A 14,000-nucleotide genomic window follows, 5' to 3' on the forward strand; every position below is an offset into this window, starting at 1 on the left:
CCCTCTCTCCTGCATCCCCCCCTCTCTCCTCCAGCATCCCCCCCTCTCTCCTCCAGCATCCCCCCCTCTATCCTCCAGCATCCCCCCCTCTCTCCTCCAGCATCCCCCCCTCTCTCCTCCAGCATCCCCCCTCTCTCCTGCATCCCCCCCTCTCTCCTCCAACATCCCCCCCTCTATCCTCCAGCATCCCCCCCCCTCTCCTCCAGCATCCCCCCTCTCTCCTCCAACATCCCCCCCTCTCTCCTCCAGCATCCTCTCCTCCAGCATCCCCCCCTCTCTCCTCCAGCATCCCCCCCTCTATCCTCCAGCATCCCCCCTCCTCTCCTCCAGCATCCCCCCCTCCTCTCCTCCAGCATCCCCCCCCCTCTCCTCCAGCATCCCCCCCCCTCTCCTCCAGCATCCCCCCCCTCTCCTCCAGCGTCCCCCTCCTTTCCAGTCTCGGCTCCGGTCTCGCACATGCGCAGTTCTCTGTGCGTTGGAGCCGCACATTGCGGCGGCCTTACCGGGATCCGGTGAGACAGGCGGAGAACAGGGACGTAGCGGACCGGGAGCCCGGAGACCGGGTGTATGGAGGAGGCGTGATCCCGGGAGCGGTGAGTGCGGAGACCGAGACAACCTCATCTACATATATATATATATACTGATGTATACACCGCACACCCTGCTATATGTATATACACTGCACACCCTGCTATATGTATATACACCGCACACCCTGCTATATGTATATACACTGCACACCCTGCTATATGTATATACACCGCACACCCTGCTATATGTATATACACCGCACACCCTGCTATATGTATATACACTGCACACCCTGCTATATGTATATACACTGCACACCCTGCTATATGTATATACACCGCACACCCTGCTATATGTATATACACTGTACACCCTGCTATATGTATATACACCGCACACCCTGCTATATGTATATACACTGCACACCCTGCTATATGTATATACACTGCACACCCTGCTATATGTATATACACTGCACACCCTGCTATATGTATATACACTGCACACCCTGCTATATGTATATACACTGTGACTGCACACCCTGCTATATGTATATACACCGCACACCCTGCTATATGTATATACACTGCACACCCTGCTATATGTATATACACCGCACACCCTGCTATATGTATATACACCGCACACCCTGCTATATGTATATACACCGCACACCCTGCTATATGTATATACACCGCACACCCTGCTATATGTATATACACTGCACACCCTGCTATATGTATATACACTGCACACCCTGCTATATGTATATACACTGCACACCCTGCTATATGTATATACACTGCACACCCTGCTATATGTATATACACTGCACACCCTGCTATATGTATATACACTGCACACCCTGCTATATGTATATACACTGTGACTGCACACCCTGCTATATGTATATACACTGTGACTGCACACCCTGCTATATGTATATACACTGCACACCCTGCTATATGTATATACACTGCACACCCTGCTATATGTATATACACTGCACACCCTGCTATATGTATATACACCGCACACCCTGCTATATGTATATACACCGCACACCCTGCTATATGTATATACACTGCACACCCTGCTATATGTATATACACTGCACACCCTGCTATATGTATATACACCGCACACCCTGCTATATGTATATACACCGCACACTCTGCTATATGTATATACACCGCACACCCTGCTATATGTATATACACTGCACACCCTGCTATATGTATATACACCGCACACCCTGCTATATGTATATACACCGCACACCCCTGCTATATGTATATACACTGCACACCCTGCTATATGTATATACACCGCACACCCTGCTATATGTATATACACCGCACACCCTGCTATATGTATATACACCGCACACCCTGCTATATGTATATACCACCGCACACCCTGCTATATGTATATACACCGCACACCCTGCTATTGTATATACACCTGCACACCCTGCTATATGTATATACACTGCACACCCTGCTATATGTATATACACTGCACACCCTGCTATATGTATATACACGCACACCCTGCTATATGTATATACACTGCACACCCTGCTATATGTATATACACCGCACACCTGCTATATGTATATACACCGCACACCCTGCTATATGTATATACACCGCACACCTGCTATATGTATATACACTGCACACCCTGCTATATGTATATACACTGCACACCCTGCTATATGTATATACACCGCACACCCTGCTATATGTATATACACCGCACACCCTGCTATATGTATATACACCGGCACACCCTGCTATATGTATATACACCGCACACCTGCTATATGTATATACACCGCAACACCCTGCTATATGTATATACACCGCACACCCCTGCTATATGTATATACACTGCACACCCCTGCTATATGTATATACACTGCACACCCTGCTATATGTATATACACCGCACACCCTGCTATATGTATATACACTGCACACCCTGCTATATGTATATACACCGCACACCTGCTATATGTATATACACCGCCACACCCTGCTATATGTATATACACTGCTACACCCTGCTATATGTATATACACTGCACACCCTGCTATATGTATATACACCGCACACCCTGCTATATGTATATACACCGCACACCCTGCTATATGTATATACACTGCACACCCTGCTATATGTATATACACCGCACACCCTGCTATATGTATATACACTGTGACTGCACACCCTGCTATATGTATATACACTGTGACTGCACACCCTGCTATATGTATATACACTGTGACTGCACACCCTGCTATATGTATATACACTGTGACTGCACACCCTGCTATATGTATATACACTGCACACCCTGCTATATGTATATACACTGCACACCCTGCTATATGTATATACACTGCACACCCTGCTATATGTATATACACCGCACACCCTGCTATATGTATATACACCGCACACCCTGCTATATGTATATACACCGCACACCCTGCTATATGTATATACACCGCACACCCTGCTATATGTATATACACCGCACACCCTGCTATATGTATATACACCGCACACCCTGCTATTTGTATATACACTGCACACCCTGCTATATGTATATACACTGCACACCCTGCTATATGTATATACACTGCACACCCTGCTATATGTATATACACTGCACACCCTGCTATATGTATATACACTGCACACCCTGCTATATGTATATACACTGCACACCCTGCTATATGTTTATACACCGCACACCCTGCTATATGTATATACACCGCACACCCTGCTATATGTATATACACCGCACACCCTGCTATATGTATATACACCGCACACCCTGCTATATGTATATACACTGCACACCCTGCTATATGTATATACACTGTGACTGCACACCCTGCTATATGTATATACACTGCACACCCTGCTATATGTATATACACCGCCACACACCTGCTATATGTCTATACACCGCACACCCTGCTATATGTATATACACCGCACACCCTGCTATATGTATATACACCGCACACCCTGCTATATGTATATACACCGCACACCCTGCTATATGTATATACACCGCACACCCTGCTATATGTATATACACCGCACACCCTGCTATATGTATATACACTGCACACCCTGCTATATGTATATACCACTGCACACCCTGCTATATGTATATACACCGCACACCCTGCTATATGTATATACACGCACACCCCTGCTATATGTATATACACTGCCACACCCTGCTATATGTATATACACTGCACACCCTGCTTATTGTATATACACTGCACACCCTGCTATATGTATATACACCTGCACACCCTGCTATATGTATATACACCGCACACCCTGCTATATGTATATACACTGCACACCCTGCTATATGTATATACACCGCACACCCTGCTATATGTATATACACCGCACACCCTGCTATATGTATATACACCGCACACCCTGCTATATGTATATACACTGTGACTGCACACCCTGCTATATGTATATACACTGCACACCCTGCTATATGTATATACACCGCACACCCTGCTATATGTATATACACCGCACACCCTGCTATATGTATATACACCGCACACCCTGCTATATGTATATACACCGCACACCCTGCTATATGTATATACACTGCACACCCTGCTATATGTATATACACTGCACACCCTGCTATATGTATATACACTGCACACCCTGCTATATGTATATACACTGCACACCCTGCTATATGTATATACACTGCACACCCTGCTATATGTATATACACCGCACACCCTGCTATATGTATATACACTGTGACTGCACACCCTGCTATATGTATATACACTGTGACTGCACACCCTGCTATATGTATATACACTGCACACCCTGCTATATGTATATACACTGCACACCCTGCTATATGTATATACACCGCACACCCTGCTATATGTATATACACCGCACACCCTGCTATATGTATATACACTGCACACCCTGCTATATGTATATACACCGCACACCCTGCTATATGTATATACACCGCACACCCTGCTATATGTATATACACTGCACACCCTGCTATATGTATATACACCGCACACCCTGCTATATGTATATACACCGCACACCCTGCTATATGTATATACACTGCACACCCTGCTATATGTATATACACTGCACACCCTGCTATATGTATATACACTGCACACCCTGCTATATGTATATACACTGCACACCCTGCTATATGTATATACACCGCACACCCTGCTATATGTATATACACTGCACACCCTGCTATATGTATATACACTGCACACCCTGCTATATGTATATACACCGCACACCCTGCTATATGTATATACACTGCACACCCTGCTATATGTATATACACTGCACACCCTGCTATATGTATATACACTGCACACCCTGCTATATGTATATACACTGCACACCCTGCTATATGTATATACACCGCACACCCTGCTATATGTATATACACTGCACACCCTGCTATATGTATATACACCGCACACCCTGCTATATGTATATACACTGCACACCCTGCTATATGTATATACACTGCACACCCTGCTATATGTATATACACCGCACACCCTGCTATATGTATATACACTGCACACCCTGCTATATGTATATACACCGCACACCCTGCTATATGTATATACACCGCACACCCTGCTATATGTATATACACCGCACACCCTGCTATATGTATATACACTGCACACCCTGCTATATGTATATACACTGCACACCCTGCTATATGTATATACACTGTGACTGCACACCCTGCTATATGTATATACACCGCACACCCTGCTATATGTATATACACTGTGACTGCACACCCTGCTATATGTATATACACCGCACACCCTGCTATATGTATATACACCGCACACCCTGCTATATGTATATACACTGCACACCCTGCTATATGTATATACACTGCACACCCTACTATATGTATATACACTGCACACCCTGCTATATGTATATACACTGTGACTGCACACCCTGCTATATGTATATACACCGCACACCCTGCTATATGTATATACACCGCACACCCTGCTATATGTATATACACCGCACACCCTGCTATATGTATATACACCGCACACCCTGCTATATGTATATACACCGCACACCCTGCTATATGTATATACACCGCACACCCTGCTATATGTATATACACCGCACACCCTGCTATATGTATATACACCGCACACCCTGCTATATGTATATACACCGCACACCCTGCTATATGTATATACACCGCACACCCTGCTATATGTATATACACCGCACACCCTGCTATATGTATATACACCGCACACCCTGCTATTTGTATATACACCGCACACCCTGCTATATGTATATACCCCGCACACCCTGCTATATGTATATACACCGCACACCCTGCTATATGTATATACACCGCACACCCTGCTATATGTATATACACCGCACACCCTGCTATATGTATATACACTGCACACCCTGCTATATGTATATACACTGCACACCCTGCTATATGTATATACACTGCACACCCTGCTATATGTATATACACTGCACACCCTGCTATATGTATATACACTGCACACCCTGCTATATGTATATACACTGCACACCCTGCTATATGTATATACACTGTACACCCTGCTATATGTATATACACTGTGACTGCACACCCTGCTATATGTATATACACTGCACACCCTGCTATATGTATATACACTGCACACCCTGCTATATGTATATACACTGTGACTGCACACCCTGCTATATGTATATACACTGCACACCCTGCTATATGTATATACACTGATACATACACTGTCACTACACAACCTGATACATACACTGTCACTACACAACCTGATACATACACTGTCACTACACAACCTGATACATACACTGTTAGTACACAACCTGATACATACACTGTTACTACACAACCTGATACATACACTGTCACTACACAACCTGATACATACACTGTCACTACACAGCACAACCTGATACATACACTGTCACTACACAACCTGATACATACACTGTCACTACACAGCACAACCTGATACATACACTGTCACTACACAACCTGATACATACACTGTTACTACACAATCTGATACACACACTGTCACTACACAACCTGATTCCATACTTCTTAGTAAGAAGTATGGAATAGATAGAAGGGAGTGTGACTGCAGGATCTGACTACATTGGGTATGTTTGTAGTCTGTATCCATGGAGACACATAGACTTGCATTGACTACTTTAATTTTTCCTTTAATGATCTATCTATAAAAAAAGAGAAATTATTGCACAAGTCTAAGTAGCCTGTAATAAAAGGTTATAATTGTCTATAATAAACCCCGGCAGGAGATCTGGATCCTGTGTGGTAAAATACTGATCGATAGATCATCAATCACTGGTGGAGCAGTAATATGTATCCATCAATAGCAGGAAGCATGGCCAGGGCGAATAATTCTGCAGACAACTAATCCTAATAATTATTATAGGTGTAGAGCCGGGCTGTGACCTGTCCCATAATTAAAGAGACAGCGTACAACCCAGAGCGGATCCATATATCTATTGGTATACGCCGAGGCGATGAGGCAGCAATCTTACGGGATATCACTAAAGCGAGCGATCAATGATCACACAATCAATTATGGAAATTCTGTATCACCTGCTGAGGAGGAAAACCCGGGGGACACAACACTGTGGGGGAGGGGCATTTATTAGAGGGGACATAGCTTAGGAAAGGATGGCGGTTACCTATATACTATCTGATATCCCCCTCACATATAATACACGGTAATATAGAGATAATAACACTGGATAATACCGGAGATCCTTATATATACTGTATATGTATAGTAACAGAGAGATAATAACATACAGTGGTGCCTTGGATTACGAGCATAATTCGTTCCGGGACGGCGCTTGTAATCCAAATCCACTCTTAAACCAAAGCAAATTTTCCCATAGGAAATCATTGAAATGCAGACAATTGGTTCCACAACCCAAAAGTAATGATTTAATATTCTGAATAACATGTAAAAAAAAAAAAAACAATCAATGAAAAACAGCTGAATATGTGATATTATAAGTTAAGATATTGTACAGTATAGCAATCAGCATGTGGTATATAATGTATAGTAACTGTATAACCCTGATAACACAGCAGCAGCTGGATATGTGATATATAAGTTACTGTACAGTATAGCAATCAGCATGTGGAGTATAATGTATAGTAACTGTATAACCCTGATAACACAGCAGCTGGATATGTGATATATAAGTTACTGTACAGTATAGCAGCATGTGGTATATAATGTATAGTAACTGTATAACCCTGATAACACAGCAGCTGGATATGTGATATATAAGTTACTGTACAGTATAGCAGCATGTGGTATATAATGTATAGTAACTGTATAACCCTGATAACACAGCAGCTGGATATGTGATATATAAGTTACTGTACAGTATAGCAGCATGTGGAGTATAATGTATAGTAACTGTATAACCCTGATAACACTGCAGCAGCTGGATATGTGATATATAAGTTACTGTACAGTATAGCAATCAGCATGTGGAGTATAATGTATAGTAACTGTATAACCCTGATAACACTGCAGCAGCTGGATATGTGATATATAAGTTACTGTACAGTATAGCAGCATGTGGTGTATAATGTATAGTAACTGTATAACCCTGATAACACAGCAGCTGGATATGTGATATATAAGTTACTGTACAGTATATCAGCATGTGGTGTATAATGTATAGTAACTGTATAACCCTGATAACACAGCAGCTGGATATGTGATATATAAGTTACTGTACAGTATAGCAATCAGCATGTGGTGTATAATGTATAGTAACTGTATAACCCTGATAACACAGCAGCTGGATATGTGATATATAAGTTACTGTACAGTATAGCAGCATGTGGTATATAATGTATAGTAACTGTATAACCCTGATAACACAGCAGCAGCTGGATATGTGATATGTTACTGTACAGTATAGCAGCATGTGGTGTATAATGTATAGTAACTGTATAACCCTGATAACACTGCAGCTGGATATGTGATATATAAGTTACTGTACAGTATAGCAGCATGTGGTATATAATGTATAGTAACTGTATAACCCTGATAACACTGCAGCAGCTGGATATGTGATATATAAGTTACTGTACAGTATAGCAATCAGCATGTGGTGTATAATGTATAGTAACTGTATAACCCTGATAACACTGCAGCAGCTGGATATGTGATATATAAGTTAATGTACAGTATAGCAGCATGTGGTATATAATGTATAGTAACTGTATATCCCTGATAACACAGCAGCTGGATATGTGATATATAAGTTACTGTACAGTATAGCAGCATGTGGTATATAATGTATAGTAACTGTATAACCCTGATAACACAGCAGAAGCTGGATATGTGATATATAAGTTACTGTACAGTATAGCAATCAGCATGTGGTATATAATGTATAGTAACTGTATAACCCTGATAACACTGCAGCTGGATATGTGATATATAAGTTACTGTACAGTATAGCAGCATGTGGTGTATAATGTATAGTAACTGTATAACCCTGATAACACTGCAGCTGGATATGTGATATATAAGTTACTGTACAGTATAGCAGCATGTGGTATATAATGTATAGTAACTGTATAACCCTGATAACACAGCAGAAGCTGAATATGTGATATTATAGGTTACTGTACAGTATAGCAATCAGCATGTGGAGTATAATGTATAGTAAGATCATAAACCTGAAAAACAGCAGCAGTTTGTAAATACAGGATGAAACTGCAGATCCCCATAATGCAGTAGCGTAGTACAATAGGCTAGAATAGAGAAGCAGGGCTGCTGTCAGAGGTCTGTGTGGTCACATGACAGTAATGGGGAAAGGGTGTGTGTTCAGCATGGACCAATCAGGACTGACAGACTACAGGGAGCAGGAAGGAATGAGCAGGACAGATGTGGGCACATACATGCAGCACTCTCTGTCCGGGGAGAGAAGGGTTACAGCTATGGAGAGATTACCTCCATAGTCCTGTCCCCTGATGTAAGCCCCAGCCTGAAGTGGATCTGCTATGATTTGGAAGGTGAGGGAGACTTCCTAGGTCAGAGTACAGTGCTGTAGACCCCGCTATGCAGACCATGCCCCTCCCCCACTTGCGCTCCCACCCAGTACAGGGAGCTCTTAAACCAAAGCAATGCTCTTAAACCAAGTCACAATTTTGAAAAAATGTGAGCTCTTAAACCAAAACGCTCTTAAACCAAGTTACTCTTAAACCAAGGTACCACTGTATATATATCACTGGATAATACCGGAGATCCTTATAGATATGTATACATATAGTAATTAAGAGATAATAACATAGCTGTATAATATAGAGATAATAATACACCTGTATCACTGGATAATATCCGTTATCTCTCTCACATAGTAATTGACAGTCACTTACCTCAGGTTCCTCCCTTTATATAACAGTCACTTACCTCTGGCTCCTCCCTGTATATGATGGTCACTTACCTCAGGCCCCTCCCTGTATATGATGGTCACTTACCTCAGGCCCCTCCCTGTATATGATGGTCACTTACCTCAGGCTCCTCCCTGTATATGATGGTCACTTACCTCAGGTTCCTCCTTTTATATAACAGTCACTTACCTCTGGCTCCTCCCTGTATATGATGGTCACTTACCTCAGGCCCCTCCCTGTATATGATGGTCACTTACCTCAGGCCCCTCCCTGTATATGATGGTCACTTACCTCAGGCTCCTCCCTGTATATGATGGTCACTTACCTCAGGCTCCTCCCTGTATATAATGGTCACTTACCTCAGGCTCCTCCCTGTATATAATGGTCACTTACCTCAGGCTCCTCCCTGTATATAATGGTCACTTACCTCAGGCTCCTCCCTGTATATAATGGTCACTTACCTCAGGCTCCTCCCTGTATATAATGGTCACTTACCTCTGGCCCCTCCCTGTATATGATGGTCACTTACCTCATAGTCTGGTGAATGGCTCCGCCCCTCTACCTCACAGGTCTGCTGTGTCCATGGCAACCGTAATACTGCTCTTTGAATTGTGATCACATGACCCAGGGTATCCAAGGTGACTGCACACAGAGCCAGGTCTCCTCCTCAGGGTTGGGGTTACACCACAGGATCATCACTTACAGTGACCCCCCCTTTCTGGATGAGGACGTCTCTGCGCAGCTCTGAAGCATTTTTCTCCTTACTTTATTATAGATTTCTTGGTCCAGTAAAAAATGCTTTTTATTATTGGTGAATTGTGTCACCTGGGCGGGGTTTCACAGCGCCACTGGCCGCTGAGGTGGTGGGGTCTAGATGGCGATGACATCACGAGGGGTGGGCCTATGGAGCCAATATGGGGCGTGGCCAGGTGCTGCGGCTATGAAGCCCCGCCCAGGTGGCACAATACACCAATAATAAAAAACATTTTTACTGGACCAAGCACCAAAAAAATCTATAATAAAGTACGGTGTGAAAACGGCAGAATTCAGGGATGTCCTCATCCAGAAAGGGGGGGGGGGGGCACTTCTAACAATTTACTGATCTTTTGTCAATAATCGTTCTGTGTAGGAGACCCCTAAGGTTCAGGGTGTCCCAGTATAGCGCCATCTAGGTGACTGTGTAACCCTATGGGGTCAGCAGCATGGACTAGCTCTGTTCCTTCCTATATATTTATCATGGCCGCCCTGGTAAACTATTATCCTGCCCCAATATCGTGACGGTCCTCGGGGACATGTGCCATTCAGGGTCAGGGAGAGCTGGGTGACACCGTTTTGTACCCTCTATAGAGAGCGCTTTTCAGTCACCGACTTGCGTTAATGGAACTTGTTGAGCTGCAACGTTCTCTGAACCCGGATGCTCGGCATTTGACTCCCGGTGGCTGGAGGGGTTGGATACCGGCATGTATATCCATGTTTCCCAGGACTCTATAGGGGTTATCCAACTTCTCCAGCCGCTGGGAGACAAATGCCGATTGTTCAGGTTCAGAGAATGTGGAAGTTCATTCACTCAACACCACCATCGACTTAAATGGAAAACACATCAGTGTACAATACAGAGCGGGAACATGGAAGACGCTGCTCAGAAGCTCTAATGTCCCGACCCTCACTGCTATGGGGACACAATGAACATAGCTAGGCGCCACATGACATGTTCTGGAGCAGATGTATATATACACACTACCGGTATAAAGTTTGGGGTCACCCTGATGTATGTACACTACCGTTATAAAGTTTGGGGTCACCCTGATGTATGTACACTACCGTTATAAAGTTTGGGGTCACCCTGATGTATGTACACACTAGCGTTATAAAGTTTGGGGTCACCCTGATGTATGTACACTACCGTTATAAAGTTTGGGGTCACCCTGATGTATGTACACTACCGTTATAAAGTTTGGGGTCACCCTGATGTATGTACACTACCGTTGTAAAGTGTGGGGTCACCCAAACAATTTAGTGTTTTCCATGTAGTCACACTTCTTCACCCCCATACGTTGTGAAATGAATAGAAAATAGAGCCAAGACATTGACAAGGTTAGAAATACTGATTTGTATGTGAAATAACATTGTTCTTCCATCACACTTTGCTTCCGTCCCAGAATCCTCCTCTTGCAGCAATTCCAGCATTGCCCACCTTTGGCATTCTAGCTATTAATCTGTTGGGGTAAGCTGGAGAAATTGCCCCCCACGCTTCTAGAAGCAGCTCCCACAAGTTAGATTGGTTGGATGGGCACTTCTGGCGTACCATACGGTCCAGCTGCTCCCACAATGGGGTGGTGATCTGGTGACTGTGCTGGCCACTCCATTACCTATGATAGAATACCAGCTGCTGCTTCTGCTGGAAATAGTTCTTGCACAATTTGGAGGTGTTTAGGGTCATTGTCCTGTTGTAGGATGAAATTGGCTCCAACCAAGCGCTGCCCACTGGGTATGGCATGGCGGTGCAGAGTGATGGCCTTCCTTATTCACAATCCCTTTTACCCTGTACAAATCTCCCACCTTACCAGCACCAACCCCAGACCATCACATGACCTCCACCATGTATAACAGATGGCGTCAGGCATTCTTCCAGCATCTTCTCATTTCTTCTGTGTCTCACAAACCTTCTTCTTTGTCATCCAAACACCTCAAACTTGGATTCATCCATCGTCCACAACCCTTTTTTCCAGTCTTCCTCTGTCCAATCTCTGTGTTCTTTTGCCCATCTTAATCTTTTTCTTTTATTGGCCAGTCTCAGATATGGCTTTTTCTTTGCCACTCTGCCCTGAAGCCCAAAATCCGGCAGCCGCCTCTTCCCTGTAGATGGTGACACTGGTGTTTTGCGGGTACTATGTAATGAAGATGCCAGTTGGGGACCTGTGAGGCGTCTGTTTCTCACACTAGAGACTCTAATGTGCTTCTCTTCTTGCTTAGTTGTGCAACGCGGCCTCCCACTTCTTTTTCTACTCTGGTTAGAGCCTGTTTGTGCTGTCCTCTGAAGGGAGTAGTACACACCGTTGTAGGAAATCTTCAATTTCTTAGCAATTTCTCGCATGGAATAGCCTTCATTTCTAAGAACAAGAATAGATTGTCGAGTTTCAGATGAAAGTTCTCTTTTTCTGGCCATTTTGAGCGTTTAATTGACCCCACAAATGTGATGCTCCAGAAACACAATCTGCTCAAAGGAAGGTCAGTTTTGTAGCTTCTGTAACGAGCTAGACTGTTTTCAGTTGTGTGAACATGATTGCACAAGGGTTTTCTAATCATGTAGATGTTATGGAGGAGCTGTAGATGTTATGGAGGAGATGTGGATGTTATGGAGGAGATGTAGATGTTATGGAGGAGCTGTAGATGTTATGGAGGAGATGTAGATGTTATGGAGAAGCTGTAGATGTTATGGAGGAGATAAGGATGTTATGGAGGAGCTGTAGATGTTATGGAGGAGCTGACGAAGTTATGGAGGAGATGTTGATGTTATGGAGGAGCTGTAGGTGTTATGGAGAGGATGTTGATGTTATGGAGGAGATGTAGATGTTATGGAGAAGATGTTGATGTTATGGAGGAGATGTAGATGTTATGGAGGAGATGTTGATGTTATGGAGGAGATGTAGATGTTATGGAGGAGCTGTAGATGTTATGGAGGAGATGTAGATGTTATGGAGGAGATGGAGATGTTATGGAGGAGATGGAGATGTTATGGAGGAGATGTAGATGTTATGGAGGAGATGTAGATGTAGATGTTATGGAGGAGCTGTAGATGTTATGGAGGAGATGTAGATGTTATGGAGGAGATGTAGATGTTATAGAGGAGATGTAGATGTTATAGAGGAGATGTAGATGTTATGGAGGAGATGTAGAT

The 14,000-nt window shown here is 43.5% G+C and overlaps 1 protein-coding gene across 2 annotated transcripts in view; it reads left to right on the forward strand.

Annotated features, from left to right (window-relative positions):
* The first annotated feature begins 469 nt into the window (after positions 1–469).
* Positions 470–14,000, forward strand: part of MAPRE3 (microtubule associated protein RP/EB family member 3) — a 70,608-nt gene continuing 57,077 nt past the window's right edge. For both annotated transcript variants that reach the window (XM_069973249.1, XM_069973250.1), the window contains exon 1: positions 470–593. The gene's annotated coding sequence lies outside the window, so the exon portion shown is untranslated. The remainder of the gene's footprint in view (positions 594–14,000) is intronic.

The sequence above is a fragment of the Dendropsophus ebraccatus genome, chromosome 6 (assembly GCF_027789765.1).
Source record: "Dendropsophus ebraccatus isolate aDenEbr1 chromosome 6, aDenEbr1.pat, whole genome shotgun sequence".
Classification (NCBI taxonomy): Eukaryota; Metazoa; Chordata; class Amphibia; order Anura; family Hylidae; genus Dendropsophus; species Dendropsophus ebraccatus.